Source organism: Chiloscyllium punctatum, chromosome 22 (genome assembly GCF_047496795.1).
Source record: "Chiloscyllium punctatum isolate Juve2018m chromosome 22, sChiPun1.3, whole genome shotgun sequence".
NCBI classification, from domain to species: Eukaryota; Metazoa; Chordata; class Chondrichthyes; order Orectolobiformes; family Hemiscylliidae; genus Chiloscyllium; species Chiloscyllium punctatum.
The window spans coordinates 54,024,086-54,041,164 of NC_092760.1; the positions used below are offsets into that span (position 1 = coordinate 54,024,086).

General features: G+C 42.0%; 1 long non-coding RNA gene and 1 other non-coding gene across 2 annotated transcripts; both read right to left on the reverse strand.

Moving 5' to 3' along the window:
- Positions 1–7,203: 7,203 nt before the first annotated feature.
- Positions 7,204–12,580, reverse strand: LOC140493653 (uncharacterized). Its single transcript, XR_011963730.1, has 3 exons — positions 12,269–12,580; positions 9,036–9,311; positions 7,204–7,412 (listed from the first exon to the last, which is right to left on the reverse strand). It is a non-coding gene; the product is annotated as an uncharacterized lncRNA (long non-coding RNA).
- Positions 12,023–12,102, reverse strand: LOC140493904 (small nucleolar RNA SNORD35). Its single transcript, XR_011963788.1, has one exon. It is a non-coding gene; the product is annotated as a small nucleolar RNA SNORD35 (small nucleolar RNA).
- Positions 12,581–17,079: the final 4,499 nt, after the last annotated feature.

Below are 17,079 nucleotides of genomic sequence, written 5' to 3' on the forward strand. Positions count from 1 at the left end.
CATCACTTTAAAAAAATAAGCTTGGAAGGAGGATTCTAGGAAGGGAATAAACCAACATGGTTCATCAAGGATGTTAAGAATTGGATAAAGTTTAAAAAGTAAACATAGACATGGTAAAGATCAGTGGTAAGGCACAAGATTAGGAAATCATCAAAAGCCAAAAAATAAACAGGGGGAAAATAAACTTCAGGTAAACTTGCAATTAACTCAAGATGGGCAACAACAGTTTTTATTTAAATAGGAAAAGAGGCCAAAAGGGAAAACCAACCTTGGAGAATGAGATAAAACAAAGAACTGCAGGTGCCAGAGTTGAAACAAACAAAAACAAATTTGAGGAACTTTGCAGGTTTGTCAGCATCACTAGAGAGAAAAGAGTTATTATGTCACATCCAGGGACCCTCCTTCAGAACCTAAGAGAATGAAACTGGGGAAGTAACAACAGGGAACAAGGAAACAAAACATTAAATTGACCACAATAGGTAAAGCTTTACAGAGAACCAACGCTTCTTACAATCATAGGAGAAAAGCATTTATGCAAAGATCCACCAATGGTAAGTTTGCAAAGAAATAGGGTGTAGTCAATGCCATGGAATGCCACCAGCCAGTTTTATAGAGAGGGTTACAGCTGCAGCACCAATGCAAAGAATTAATAGACCATGGCAGTCAGCACCCGGTTCTACAGTGATGGACAGAGGGGGCAAAATGAACTCTTCCTGGGGGTAAGGCAGACCTACTGGGAGATTAACTCCCTTGGTGACAGACATGCAGGATGAATTCAAGTACCCAGACACTATGGTAAATGATAGGCGAACTAAATTCAAATTGGATACAGAAGTAGATACATCAAGGTTAGTAAGTTTGCAAAAAAATACCAAATCGGACATGTAGCAGACAGTGAAAAAGGTGCCCTTTGGGTACAATGGGATCTTGATCAGATGGGCCAATGGGCCGAGGTGTGGCAGATGGAGTTTAATTTATATAAATGTGAGGTGGTGCATTTTGAAACGGCAAATCAGGGCAGGACTTATATACTTAATGGTAAGGTCCTGGGGAACTATTGCTGAATAAAGAGACCTTGGAGTATAGTTCATAGTTCCTTGAAAGTGAAGTTGCAGGTAGACAGGGCAAAGAAGGCGTTTGGTATATTTGCCTTTATTGGTCAGTGCATTGAGTATAGGAATTCGGAGGTCATGTTGTGGCTATACCGGACATTGGTTAGGTTATTTTGAAATACTGTATGCAATTCTGGTCTCCCTGCTATAGGAAGGCTGTTGTGAAACTTGAAAGGGTTCAGAAAGGACTTTCAAGGATGTAGGATTGGATGCTTTGAGCTATAGGAAGAGGCTGAATAGACAGGGGCTATTTTCCCTGGAGCGTAGGGATTGAGGGGTGACTTTATATAGATTTAAAGTATTACTACAGACATGGATAGGGTAAATAGACGGTCTTTTCCCCAGATGGGGGGAGTTCAAAACTAGAGGACATAGGTTTAAAAGAACGTAAGAACCAGGGGGAGGGATGGACGGGGCGGTGTGGACTTGTTGGGCCGAAGGGCCTGTTTCCACACTAAGTAATCTAATCTAATCTTACAAACTGGCCCTTTGAGTCTGCTCCCCTTATTCACTAAGATAGCAGCTGATCTTTTTGTGGCCTCAGCTCCGCCTTCCCACATCCTCACTCTAACCCTGAATTCCTTTACTGTTCAAAAAATTCTCTTAGCTTTAAAAGCATTTACTGAGAAGGCCTCAACTACTTCACTGGGCAGACAATTCCATGGGTTCACAATGCTCTGGGTGAACAATTTCCTTCTCAATTCAGTCCTAAATCTGGTCCCTCTAATTTTGAGGTTATGCCTTCTTGTCCTAGTTTCACCCATCAGTGGAAACATCCTCTCTACTTAAAGAGTATCTATTCTCGTAATTTTATATGTTTCTATAAAGATTCCCCCCTCATTCTTCTAAATTCCAATGACTATAATCCCAGTCTACTCAGTCTCTCCTCATAAGTTAAACCCCTCAACTCCAGAATCAACCTAGTGAACCTCCTCTACACTCCCTCCAGTGCCAGTACATCCTTTCTCAAGTAGAGACCAAAACTGCACACAGTACTCCAGGTGTAACCTCAACAGCATCCTGTGCAGCGGCAACATAACTTCCCTGCTTTTAAACTCAATTCCTTTAGCAATGAAGGATAAAACTGCATTTGCCTTCTTAATTATTCATTGCACCTTCAAACCAACCTACTGTGATTCATGAATAAGGATAACCAGGTTCCTCCACATAGCAGCATGCTACATTTTTTTTTACAATTCAAGTAATAGCCCTTTTTACTGTTATTCCTACCAAATTGATGTCACATTATATTGTACTCCTTTTGTCAGACCTCTACCAACTCTGAAATTGTCCCTTTTCAAAGTTTCACAGTCCTCTGCACACTTTGCTTGATCTTCGTGTGATTCACAAACTTTGACACACTACACGTGGTCCACAACTCTAAATAGTCTATGTAAGTTGTGAATAAGTGCAGTGTCAACACTGATTCCAGAGGTATACTGGACCAGCCAGAGCACTTCAAAACATTTCAAAAAAGTAGCCCAGACCCTAACTTTGCTATTTGATTTAAGTGTACAGTGGATATTCCAGGAGAGAATAAGCTGGTCAGACAAACAAAAATAGAATTTACAATGAATGAAACACAGAACAGAAAAATAGAACGCGAAATAGCTTATCCTATCTGAACAGGACAGGCTATCCCAACTTAATGATGCTGTGCCAAACTACTTGCAACAATCCCAATATCCCTTAGCACAAAAAGGAAAAAAAAATGAAACAACGTCTTACAGGCTTTGAAGACAGAAGCGGAGTGTCAGCTCCTCACACAGATGCCAGCTGAACTCAACTGACTAATCTAAATGAAGACTAGCTACACAGCTAGCTGGCCAATCCCTTTTGATTATATCTTATTTTTAAAGTCTTTAACACCTACTGTTGGAGACAATATCTGGTAGGTGTAAGCAAAATTGGCCTCATTAAACCATTCAAACCCAGTCTAGTTGGAGCATGGCCAGTTATTGCCCCCACCCCACCTCTGGAAAAATAAAATCAAGGGCACAGTCACCTTAAGAAAGGATCAGTTTAACACAAAACCACTAGTCACTGCCAACCAGAAAAGGGCACATTTAACCCCACTCTTTGCTTCCTGTTGGTTAACCAATTCTCTATCCATGCTAACGCATTGCCTGTAATACCTTGTATCGGTATCTTATGCATCAGCTTTTTTTTGCAGCACCGCATTGTAAGCTTTTTGGAAATCTAGATCCATCATATCTACTGGGTATACGTTGTCCATTATGCTTATAATCTTTATAGAATTCCAGTAGATGAGTTAAGCATTACCTACCCTTCATGAACCCATGCTGCTTCTGTCAAACAGGGCAATTTCTATCTAGATTCCTTGCTATTTCTTCCTCAGTAATAGACTCCAACATTTTCCCCAGGGCAGAGGTTAAGCTAATCAGTCTATAATTCCCCTTCTTTCGTCTACCTCCATTTTAAACAGTAGCATCACAAAGGGATCTAAAAGGTGTCATGTTTTCCAGAGGGTGGTGCATAAATGAAGTGAGCTACCAGAGAAAGTGATGGAGGCTAGTACAATTACATTTTAACACATCTGGATGGATATATGAAGGGTTTAGAGGAATATAGGCCAAATGCTGGCAAATTGGACTAAATTTATTTAGGATATCTGGACAGCATGGACGAGTTAGATCGAAGGGTACTTTTCCATGTTGTGCAACTCTACAACTGATTCTTTTATAGGTTAAGCCATGGTTACAACAGAAAAAACCTTAAATTCTGAAGGGTCACTAGACCAGAAACACCCATTTCTCTTTATCCAATGGTGGTAGACCTGAGTTTTTCCAGCATCTGCAGTTTTTTTTTTAAAAAAAGAAAAGTTTAACATCCTTTCAACCTTGTGGCACTGGCAATACTAAAAGTTTAGGGAAAAGAACATGTGCATGCTATACCTCAGTTCAGAGATAATTATTCCTAATTACATGCTCTAGTTAATAAGCTAACATTAATGTTTTTAACAGGAGCCAAATCCAACTCAAAAAGCACCAGGAATCTCTTTATAGAGGACATACTAGCTCCAGAATTGCAAAAATGGGAGTTCAGTCCATTTTTCCTCAAATGGAAAGGATGCAGATGGTACCAACGAGCCACCAGAGGGCATTCAGGAATGCACTTCATTCTCAGTAGTTAGTTCTGGTATAATGTGATAGCTACATTCTTATGAGTGTTAAAATTGCACAAGTTATGCCATTCAAACCAATGGGACCAGAACCACATTATAGCCAAAACAGGTAAGGAAAGTTGGTGTTCTACAAATAATGGTTGAAATTCTTCATTCGTGTTAAAGCCAAAGCACACTGAAGAAATGCATATTAAAGCAGAACTGAATTTATGGTCAAGGTTCAACACTTCCAAGCCGCTAGTAAAATGCAATCTCAAGAAAAAAAAATGCTTAGCTTCAAACTAAATCATGCCCACCTTGACAATTCTGAGCTCAAAAGCTGCAGTCATTGAACAGATCATAGGGCAGCAAGACCTGGTTAATTGGTCCACAGCTGTAAAAGTCTAACTAGCTGGAGGCAGCTGCAACACAGCTCAGCTTTCAGCAATTGGTCCTTACGAGGTTGCGATGCTTACTTGTATATTTACTGGGTATGCTGCCTGACATTGACATTAGTTCTTTAATCGATAGTTAAGAAGCCCTGACGTTGAACATATGAACAAAGGCAGCTACCAAACTATTTGCACAGTAAAACTCCAACTTCATCTTTAGGCACTTGTACTACTCTATGCAGCAGTTTAGCTTCATATTACTCAACACTGAAAAAATGGTTCTCAGGTGCATGACGACCATTGTGGACACATTAGCTCTAATCCCATTTCTCACCTTGAAAACAGCCTTCCATGCTGTTAGGGGTCCAGGTGTTCATCCAGTGGTAAATGTTGTGGTGGTTCCTACTTCTACCATATATCCACTCTTTTGGATGTTTTTCCTTCAAGAAATGGTCTCAAATCATTGCCCCTTAAAGTACACCCCTGGTTATTGATCGCTGGTCAGGCGATTGTCTCTACACTGTCTCATTTTAGAAAAATTGAGAATGAGGACCAGCTGACTATAAAGACCTAAATTCATGTACAAATGGATTATTTGCTGGAATGCACTATGTAAAGGTTACTAACTACACAAACTTGCCAAGGCCCCAATAAGTTAGACCATTGTCTACTATTGAACAAAAGCAACAATAAGCAATTGTTCTAACTATACAGTGCACCACAATTCTATGGACAAGATCCATTGTATAAGGGAACTTTTACAGAATAATTTCCACAAGGACAAGACAATGTGAACCTCAAATTCAGTTTATCATGAACTGAGCTGACATATGCAGAGACAAACCATTGACTAGTACGGCAGGAGTCGTCAAGAGGAACAATGGGCAAGCATTAATTGGCATCATTTGACAATTAAAAAAGCATTGTGATCATAGCATAAAATGCCATAAACCTTGCCAAACACATTAATATTGCAGTCTGCTTCCAAAACAATGTACACAAATGTGAAGTCACCTACATTAGACACAAGATCAGGATACTAACATTTAAAATTAAGTGGGAAACAGGGAACTGAGTATTCAACGTTTCTCCATGCGTTAGGCTAATGAAAGACTGGTCTTTACATCTGGAAGTCTAAAGTAATAACTCTAATCCCTATGAACAGCAAATGTTATCAGGTTACACCACCTCACCAGTATGCCCACTAAAATCAAAAGAGTTGCTGTTGGCAAGTTGCTGCAGTACACCTGGTCAGTGCACACAAGCAGGTGTTTGATAAATGGATTAAATACTCAGTGGGATGGGTTTCCAGTTTGGCTGGCTACTTTCTCCTGAAAGTCAAAAGTTAAATATCATAACACCAGGTTACAGTTCAACAGGCTTATTTGAAAGCACTAACTTTCAGAGTGCTGCTCCTTCATCAGGAGATTGCATCCTGGATTGTCAATGTGGCTCTCAACCAAAATTCTCCACACTTATGCCATGGTTCTGAGTCAGTGCCTAACCAGATTCTGTCCACAAAAGAATTCATGTGACTGGTAGTCATTTCATGCCATTCACCCTTCTGAATGCTGTGATGGGACTGGGAGAGGAGAGGAGGGAAAGAAAACAAGATTTCAATCCCTTTAAAATGCAAAAGTGAAGTAGCTGGACTGAATAAGATATTTAGCTGACATTTGGGCTATTAAACACCAGTCTAAAATGCAACTGAAGACAAATGACCCACAGCTGGCTGAGGACAGGTGTAGCATCTGCCAACTGCACCAATTGGAGAGATCTTTGTCTTGAATCCAGTGTTCAGTAGCACAAATAGATCTTTAGAGCTCCTGAGCAATGCAGTGTGGAAGAAATCTCTGGAGAAGTCCAATGACAGTTCCAAATATATTTATACACTCACAATAGCCACATTAATCTAGATCAAAGACAAGAATAAAAATTTCCCTTCAACGAGCATTGACCTATGCCCTTGCTGTGATGTCTGTTAGAATTCTCCTCGTGACTACTCAAAGTAATCATGTAACAATGCAACACAATGTGCATTATGGCTGACTGTTGTTTGGTCTTTGGACTAAGTCACATTTTCCTACACAGGAAGGAACAAAATCTTATGCTGCAGATAACCTTTATTCCCAAGTGCTGACCGTTCCAAGAATGGGAGTTGGGCCAAAACACATGAGTTTGCACTATTGAATACATTATCTGGAAACATGCTAATTTCTGTATAAGTAGTTCTCCTAGTTTTTTTTTTAAAAACTAAAAGTGTTTATTTCACTGCCTTACTAAGAAATAATCCTTTTCTTCCACCCCAGCCCCAGGATTCTCATCTTCCTTAATAAAAAGTCCTACATCTGATCTTGAAGTCATTAGAAGCAAGTCACTGAGCATAGAACACTAAAGGAATAAATATTTTGGTGTTAGATCACAGTTCAGGCATGATCTCATTGACCAACATGGCAGGTTCAACAATCCATTCTAAACAGTGTTCCAACTGCACAAGCTTCCAATTGACCACTTACTAGATGCACCTAGTCACCAGAAATCAAAAATACTACAATGGACAACTTAAAAGCATTGATAATTTGAATAAGGATCTTTATTTGATTATATTCTATACAACCTAAAAGTGATTATTGCACATTTACAAGCCTTAAGTGGCACTTAAGTGTGTAATATTCTGCTGGGGAACCAGGTCAGATTTGAAAGATGTTGAAATTCATCCCAGCTTTTCCATGGAAGTGTTCAGAAAATCTCAGCCTGATTCACTCATGTCCAATATAGTGGCATCTGGAACATAATGTTAATCTGGGTGTTAATTTAGATACCATTAAACATAAGCAAAACTAAACATTCATTGTTAATGCTGATCCTACAGAGACAGTTATCAGGAATGTTTCTGCAAAATGTCTACATAACCAGATAGCATTACAAGTTTGAAAAATCTACTTATTCAATATCTCAACTTCTTCAGCAAGTTGAAATGACAGTTATTATTGCTGTTAAGGTATTTCATAAATTGCATAATCTGAATGCAAGGATTACAGTAATCAATAAAGGCAGCATATTAAATTCAGATGACAATTAGTGAAGAAAGTTATTAAAGAATATTAAGAATAAAAATTAAAGGAAATAGAGAATTTGGGTGGCAGTGGTTAAAACTGCAGCCTCACAGCACCAGGGACCCAGGTTAGATTTTAGCCTTGGGTGACAATCTGTGTGGAGTTTGCACATCCCCCCCCCCCCCCCCCCCCATGTCTGCATTTTCTCCAGGTGCTCTGGTTTCCTCCCACAGTCCAAAGATGTGCAAGTCAGGTGGATTGGCCATGCTAAATTGCCCATAGTGTTATGTGCATTAGAGGGAAATGGGTCTTGATGGGTTGCTCTTTGGAGTGTCTGAGGACTTGAAAGGCCTGTTTCCACATGGTGGGGAATCTAATCTAATAGAAGTGCAGAGTTCACTGAATTGGAAAATAAGTGACAAAGTAGTATAATGTGGGAAAGTGTAAAGCTATTAATTTTTATTCTCCCTGCCAAATTAAGTGGAAAATGACTGCAGAACTCAGGTGCTGACATTTGAGTGTTCTAGCCCATGACAATGACATGGGCACATATAGCAAGCACAAGGTTAACAATACTATCCTTTATTAAGAAAGCTGGCACAAGACCACAGTGAAGGATATATACACATCAATTCATGATTGACTAAAATAGATACTTAGCAGCCTACCCTAGGAGGCTAGGTTAGGCAGGCTGAACTTATTGCTACTAACTTAGTAATTAGAGGTATCCTGACTGAAGTCAAGTCTGTCCAGGTGAACTTGGAATGGGTGCCTCCATGGAGTCAGAGACAGTTCATTCTTGAGTTCAGGAAGGAGATGGAGACTTTAAAAAGCTACATTGCTCAACTCACTCTGGTGTCGATCAGGAAGCAGGGTCACCTATTATGAATCTTATCTATCTTAAAAGAGGAAATTGAGGTTATTGTTGTTAAGTGGGAAATTGGAGTAATGTTGGAGGAGTAATTATCTTGCCCTATGAATTTGTATAAGTGACAGACATTCATGCAATGCATACACTAATTATTTGCTTCATCCTCATCCCAGGGTAATCAGTCACTTAAAAGCAATCTCAGTCATTAAGATGACCATCATGAGTATAAACATTTTAACCCTGGACCAGATAAGGTCAGTATCGAGAATGTAATGTACATTTCTGGATAAGCACTTAAGTAGATTAGACTTCAGAGGCTTAGAAATAAAAATCAGTACAGCAGTCCCTGCAGAAATCAGAGGTAAACCATAATCTGCAACACCACGAGCAGATCCCAAATAACTAACATGTAAGCAATGCAAAGCCATCATGCCATGAAATAACTATAAAATGAAAACTGACACCTTGAATTGTGCTTACCTGGTGAAAATACAGCAGAGCCTGCTCTTTAAAAGATTTGCCAGGAGGGAAGGAAGCACAGGTACACTCCAGAAAGTGTCAAACTTAGCCTTGAAAGCAAAGTTAACAATGTTCACCAACTGCAGTGGTTGATATGGTTTCATGGATCACTTGTGAACCCAGAACAGGTTAGTGCGGACAAGAGTTTTGTGCACATTGCTGGCTTGGGATTTCTTCTTGCATTTTCATGTTTCAGTTGGGTGCACCAGGTGAGTTTCTCCCAGAACCCAGTAATATCTACAAATAGGCAGGTCACAATTATTAATGATTATAACTACTTTTGAATTAAAGTCATATTCTGCAGAAACAATTCAGAGGCCATTATATACAATTAATTCATGATAAATTGAATGCTGCAAAGAATAAGATGGCTTACTGTAGCCCATAAGTATTTTCAGAGATCATGTATCAGCCTTGTACAGCCAAAAGTAAAAATCAGGGATGTGAAAGACCAGGGCTGGAGTCAGAATTGCTGCTCCCTCAGTATTCAAACTTTTCATAATAGATGGATACAAAGTTGGCTTTACAGTAGGGGTGTGGTGGAGCATTATTTTTCAAACTGGAGGCCTGTGAAAAGCAGTGTTCCACAGGTACTATGTCCACTTGCATGTAATTTATATTAGGAATTTAGAGAATATAGGAGGCATGGTTAGTAAGTGTGTTGATGACACCAAAAATTGGTGTTAAGATTACAAGAGATCGTCAAAGGATCAGTGGGCTGAGGGGCAGATGGAATTTAATTTGAATAAGTGGTAGGTTTGCATTTTTGGTAAAACAAACAAGGACAGGACGCAAACAATTAAATGTTAGGTCCCAGAGTAGGGTTTAGAACAGATACTAGGAGTTTGGGTGCTTAATGCCTCAAAATGTGGGTCACAGGTCGACAGTGCAAGTTACGGCAGTGTTTATAACACTCTTGATTGCTCAAACATTTCAGAGGAGTTGGGATATCATGTTGAGGTACAAGATTTTGAAAAGCCTTTTCTGGAGTACTGTGTCCAGATCTGGTTGCCCCGCTATAGGAGGGTTATTATTAAATTGGAGGTGGTTCAGGAAAGATTTAAGGATGTTTGCCAGGAATAGAGAGCCTGAGTGACAAGGATAGGCCAGGACTTCCTCCTCACCCCACCCCCAACCTGGAGCATAGGAGGTTGAGGTGAGATTGTTATAGAAAAGGTCTGAGGAGGTACTAATAAGTTGAACAGCAAAACGTCTTTTCCATAGGGTGGGAAAGTTAAAAACTAGGGAGCATATTTTTAAAGGGAGAACAAAAAGATTTAATGTGGACAGAGGGGCAACTTTTAAAAAAAAAGTGTGGTTAGTGTGCAGAATGAACTGCCAGAGGAAGCAGTCAATGCAGGTACAGGCCAAAAACGTGGACAGATGGGACAAGTTTAGTTTGGGAAAGTGGTCAGCACAGACTAGTTGGACTGAAGGGTCTGTTGTCATGCTGTATGATTTAGTATCCTATATTTGTTACTCAACTTGGCATCCCACCACACTGGGGAAGCCAAATTAGGTCACCATGCTGGACAACCTCATTTCAGTCCAAGAAACATTACTAGTCACTAATTCTGTGTTCTAATGAAGTTCAATAAGCTATCACAAGGAACGCCACCGTTCACTTTAGTACTCAACTACCATTTCTTTGCCTACTTCATTCAAGCGGTTACTCTCAAGCATGGATTATTGCACACTTGGTTTGCATAATATATCTAAACTTCCAATCTAATTGCCAGGATCCTCCCAATACAGAAGACCAGATGGAAACAAAGTTGCAACTGGGTGAGCAATACAATATTCAGCACATGGATTTGTTTTATTATAAAGCCTTAAACTTTTCAGTTGAAACAGCATTAGGACAGGAGATTATCAAAAGCTACAAAGAGACAGACAACAGCAAGATTCAAAGTGGCATTTGTTACTTTTCCCATTTAAGGAACCTATTACTCAATACTTTTCCAACATCAATTTTGCAAATTTAGAGTCAGATGTACAGCATGGAAATAGACCCTTCGGTCCAACCCATCCATGCCGACCAGATATCCCAACCCAAGCTAGTCCCACCTACCAACATCCAGCCCATATCCCTCCAAACCTTTATTCATATACCCATCCAAATGCCTCAAATGTTGCAATTGTACCAGCCTCCACCACTTCCTCTGGCAGCTCATCCCATACACATACCACCCTCGGCATGAAAATGTTGCCTCATAGGTCTCATCTTTCCCCTCTTACCCTAAACCTATGCTCTCTAGTTCTGGACTCCCGACCCCAGGGAAAAGACTATTTATCCTATGCATGCCCCTCAATTTCATAAACCTCTATAAAGGTCACCCCTCAGCCTACGACGCTCCAGGGAAAACAGCCCCAGTCTGTTCAGCCTATAGCTCAGATCCTCCAACCCTGGCAACATCCTTGTAAATTTTTTCTGAAACCTATTCCAACAGTGGCCTAACCAATGTCCTGTACAGCCACAACATGACTTCCCAACTCCTGTACTCAATACTCTGACCAATAAAGGAAAGCATACCAAACGCCATCTTCACTATCTTATCTACCTGCAACTCCACTTTCAAGGAGTTATGAACCTGCACTCCAAGGTCTCTTTGTTCAGCAACACTCCCTAGGACCTTACCATTAAGTGTATAAGTCCTGCTAAGATTTGTTTTCCCAAAATGCAGCACCTCACATTTATCTGAACTAAACTCCACCTGCCACTTCTCAGCCCATTGGCCCATCTGGTCCAAATCCTGTTATAATCTGAGGTCACCCTCTTCGCTGTCCACTACACCTCCAATTTTGGTGTCATCTGCAAACTTATGAACCGTACCTCTTATGCTCCGTACCTCTTATGCTCGCATCCAAATCATTTATGTAAATGACAAAAAGTAGAGGACCCAGCACCGATCCTTGTGGCACTCCACTGGCCACATTTGATTAAACCCTGAGCAGTAATCAGCAATGCCTTAAGGCAGTCTCATCACAGAAGGTTATGAAGACCATCGTGAGTTAAACATCATTTTCTGCTCAGTAAATGATTAATCTCAGATCTTTCTGGTTTTATAAAGCGAGTGCACGTGGCTGTTAGTGTCGAGTAAAGCAGGAGATTACAGAGAATTATCAATATATTAAAGCGGGAAGTTAAAGAGTAAACCATCGTGAAGCTCCAGCGGGTTGTCTCAGAGACTTACCGCCCACTCGCTCCAGACTCGGGTCATCCTTCAGCCGGAGGCCCGGCACCGCCAGCTCCACATTTCCACCCGGGATCTGAAAACGGGATTTCAAAGAGAGAAAAGTTTAAACGGTGCGACCGGGATCCGGGAGGGAGCCCTCTGGGCCCGGGGAGTAAGGAGGGGGATTGAGCCGAGCCGGGCCGGGCCTTTCCCGGGAGATCACCGCCATCCGGACCATGTGGGGCGGATACAGGAGCTGACTCGCCGCCACTTCCCCCAGCAGCTCCTTCCAGAACCTTCCCCAGAGAAGGATAGAGACCGATAACAACTTCCGGAGCACTATTTATTGCCGGGGCGACCGGAAATCGCGGGCACGTGACCCCCTCCGCCCCGCCCCTTCCCCCGGTGTCGGTGCCATGGCCTCGACCGGACACAAAGTGGCTTTGGTTTCCTGTGTCGTGCTCTGCTCCTCAGTGATCTTCTCCAAACTCTTCATTCCCCGAGGAACCAGAGACAAGGCCCCACCACCGGAGGGTAAGGCTGGGGAATGGGGAATGGGGAATGGGGATAATGACCGAGCCCGGCTTCTGCTTCCCCCCTCTCACCCCTCTTCCCCCCTCCAACCCCTCACTCACTTCCCCTCACCCCCCCTCCCAACTCACTCATCCCCTCAGCCACTCATGCTCCTGCCCCCCCACACTCACCCGCCCACTCGGTCACTCATCCCCCTCCTTCCCACTCACTCACTCACCTCCTCCCCCACCATTTGATCACTTGCTCACTGACCCCCTCTCATCTCCACCCCACTCTACTCTCCCTACTGACACCCCCCCTCCCCCCCACTTAGTTACCATCCCTCGTCTGCTGGTCGCAAATACCCTCTCAATACTCATACCGCCTTTCTCTACTCCCTTCCCCATTCCTGCTACTGTTCATTCCAGCCCGGCCATGTATTCTTCACAACACCATCCATTTGTTATCATCATTATTTTCATTGTTATGCTTCTGTTCAATAAAATTTATTTTTGCAACCTTCATGTATCATTTGTGATTTCATCCAAGTTTTTACATGTTTCTGCCCCATGCCTGTGGTTCGACAATTTGTTTTTCCCCTCCTCTGAAGCATGCATTGCTGGGTCGAAAAATAACTTGACCACTTGTTCAGTTAGGTAAAAACAATGACTGCAGATGCTGAAAACCAAATACTGGATTAGTGGTGCTGGAAGAGCACAGCAGTTCAGGTAGCATCCAACGAGCAGTGAAATCGACGTTTCGGGCAAAAGCCCTTCATCAGGAATAAAGGCAGTGAGCCTGAAGCATGGAGAGATAAGCTAGAGGAGGGTGGGGGTGGGGAGAGAGTAGCATAGAGTACAATGGGTGAGTGGGGAAGGAGATGAAGGTGATAGGTCAAGGAGGAGAGGGTGGAGTGGATAGGTGGAAAAGGAGATAGGCAGGTCGGACAAGTCCAGACAAGTCAAGGAGACAGTGCTGAGCTGGAAGTTTGAAACTAGGATGAGGTGGGGGAAGGGGAAATGAGGAAGCTGTTGAAGCCCACATTGATGCCCTGGGGTTGAAGTGTTCCGAGGCGGAAGATGAGGCGTTCTTTCTCCAGGCGTCTGGTGGTGAGGGAGCGGCGGTGAAGGAGGCCCAGGACCTCCATGACCTCGGCAGAGTGGGAGGGGGAGTTGAAATGTTGGGCCACGGGGCGGTTTGGTTGATTGGTGCGGGTGTCTAGGAGATGTTCCCTAAAGCGCTCTGCTAGGAGGCGCCCAGTCTCCCCAATATAGAGGAGACCACATCGGGAGCAACGGATACAATAAATGATATTAGTGGATGTGCAGGTAAAACTTTGATGGATGTGGAAGGCTCCTTTAGGGCCTTGGATAGAGGTGAGGGAGGAGGTTTGGGCACAGGTTTTACAGTTCCTGCGGTGGCAGGGGAAAGTGCCAGGATGGGAGGGTGGGTCGTAGTGGGTTGTGGACCTGACCAGGTAGTCACGGAGGGAACGGTCTTTGCGGAAGGCGGAAAGGGGTGGGGAGGGAAATATATCCCTGGTGGTGGGGTCTTTTTGGAGGTGGCGGAAATGCCACTTGTTCAGTTAGTTTAGTTGGAAATGTTTTCAGTGAAATTGGTTCTGTAATTGGTGTTCCTTGGGTTGTTTATATAATCCAGCAAATGATGTTGGGTTTTGATCAACTATAGCTCAGTTTGAGCTGGGTAACTTATGGGGAGCAAAAGGCTTATTTCCATCCTATATGTTGTCAGTTTTTCAGTATTTTGACACAAAACAGCTCAAGCTCTAAATGAATGTTATCTCTAATTCTAGTCATGCAAAACCGATCCTTGGCACTATTTTCCGTTGCCATCCACTGGTGATAGCAGCATATGGGTTGTTTTCACCAGAACCAAAGCATGTTTAAGTAGTGATTTTGAGAGTAAAAGTACACCCTGATGTAATTTAGAGGGAAGAGTTAGAAATGAATGAGTTAGAGACAGGGCAAAATAATGAGGAGGAATTTAGGGAGTGTTTTACTGAGGCTGAAGGCGAAGAGAAATATAGTGCCTAAAGAGGTTTTAGAATTAGAATAGGGTAATGCTATGAAAAACCTAGGAGATGATAGTTTAAATCCTGGAATCTCATGCTGAACAAAGGAATTTTACAAAATACATTCATGGGACACGGGTGTCACTGGTTAGGGTAATATTAATTGCCCTTGAGAAAATAAATAAGAGCAATGTGGGCTCCTTGAAAAATGATAGTCATATTGTCAATGTTGAGAAGAGTGGGGTGGAGGACGGTATAAAGCTGGTTGTTTTGAATAAACTATAGTTTGTGCTAGGTGCACCAATTATTACTGGTTACACGTCTGCCAGAATAATTAGATATCCATCATAAGTAAGGCCATGGGTGTGCATGATGGGATCTAAAAGGCAACATATCCATCAATAAGAAAACAAGAGGCCATTGCTGTCTACAGTGAACTTTTGATGAGATAAGTGAGAGTCAGCTCCCAAGTTTTTTGGGAGAATGCCTTTTCAGTGACAGTAATCGACACCGTAGAAAGCTGTTCTGTCATCGTAAAGCTAGATGTCTAACCCAGAACAAAGGGACTTGTCAAAGCTGTGGGTAAAGTGATAATCCAATATTGCCTGAACTCATCAAGCAAATGAAATAGATATTCCTGTACATATCCATGAACTTTAATCTCTTGTTAAAGGGAGGTATCAGCACCTCAGGACTTGAAAGATGCAAAGATTGTGACCCTGAACAAGAGTAAGAGCAGCAGTTACAGTGACTGTTGAGGCATTTCAGTGCTGAGCATCATGAGAACTATTTTCCTCCATTCTTGCTATCATACTGTAAATTCTGGTCAGATGCATCTATTCCAAATCCCAGTGTGGTTTCCCAGAACAGGGAGATTCATGTCGTGAACATTTCAGCCCAGCAGTGCAAGAGAAATGAACAAGGAGACCACTGCACTTTGCCTTCTTTGATCTCTCCAAGGCATACAGGCATGTGAGCAGGGCAGCTAATTTTAACCCCCTGGGGAAACCTAATTGCCTGTCATAGTTGCTTGGCGTGACCACCTCCTTCCATTACAACAGAATGTAATGTCAGGTCTGATGGGGCAACATCAGAATCCTTTGATATCTTCAGCAGGGTTAACCAGGTTGTTTCTGGCACTAACAATGTGGTTCTCTGCCTACAAGACATTTGCTGAGACTGGATTAGAGGTGCTGGAAGAGCACAGCAGTTCAGGCAGCATCCAAGTAGCTTCGAAATCGACGTTTCGGGCAAAAGCCCTTCATCAGGAATAAAAGCTATCTACTTTCATACTAGAGCCTTTGCTATCCTGAGCTCGAAGACAAAATCCACCAAACCCTCATTCAGAGAATTGCTGTATGTTGATGATGCTGCACAAACATTCCATACTGAGGAACACGTGCAGTGACAAACAGATTCTCTTGTGCCTGCAAAGGCTTTGGTGTGACCATCATCTGGAAGAAGTGGAACTTTTGTGGCAGAAGCTGAAAAAGATGGCTTTTGTATTCCTGTAGGCAAGTTTAAAAGATAAGTCAACAGATGATCAGTAGGGAATGTTTAAAAAAAAGACTTAATGTGATACATGACCAATTTATAATTCCAAAGAGGCCAGAACTCTACTTATGAAAAATAACTGAAGACCTGGGAGGCATCAGAAAATTAAAATACTTCGTATGGCAAAATGTAAAAAATAACCTGAATCCTGGATAATGAGAAAGAAAAACAGCGCAGGTTGACAAAACCAATTTGACTGGAAAAAAGGTGTAACAAAGTCAACATTTTTTACAATTGTATTAGCATAAAGTGCAGTCAGGAATAATATAAGCCCCTTGAAAACTGGCAGTGATAATGTGAGTGAAAGTCAAGAAATGGCAGATGCGTAGAATAATTACTATGCACCAGCATTTATGATAGAGCAAACCATCAGTCCAAATTCCCAAGGAAACTAATGTTGAGAGGGGATTAGGAATCTGCCAAATGGAGAAGCAAAGTGCTGAGCTAGGTCATTGATTGAGGGGACAGGCTGATGAATGGAGCTTAGTCCATGATCTTAGAAACTAGAACATAAGAGCAAGAATAGGCCCTTTTGAGCTGGTCCACAATTCCATGGCTGATTGTCGAAATCAGTACCCTGTTCCTGCTTTCTATGCATTCACTTCGATACCTTCAGCTCTAAGAACTACATGTAACTCCTCCTTAAAAACATTTGATGCTTTGGCCTCAGTAGCTTTCTGTAGCAGAGAATTCACAGGCATGCCATTCTTTAGGTGAAAAGATTTCTCCT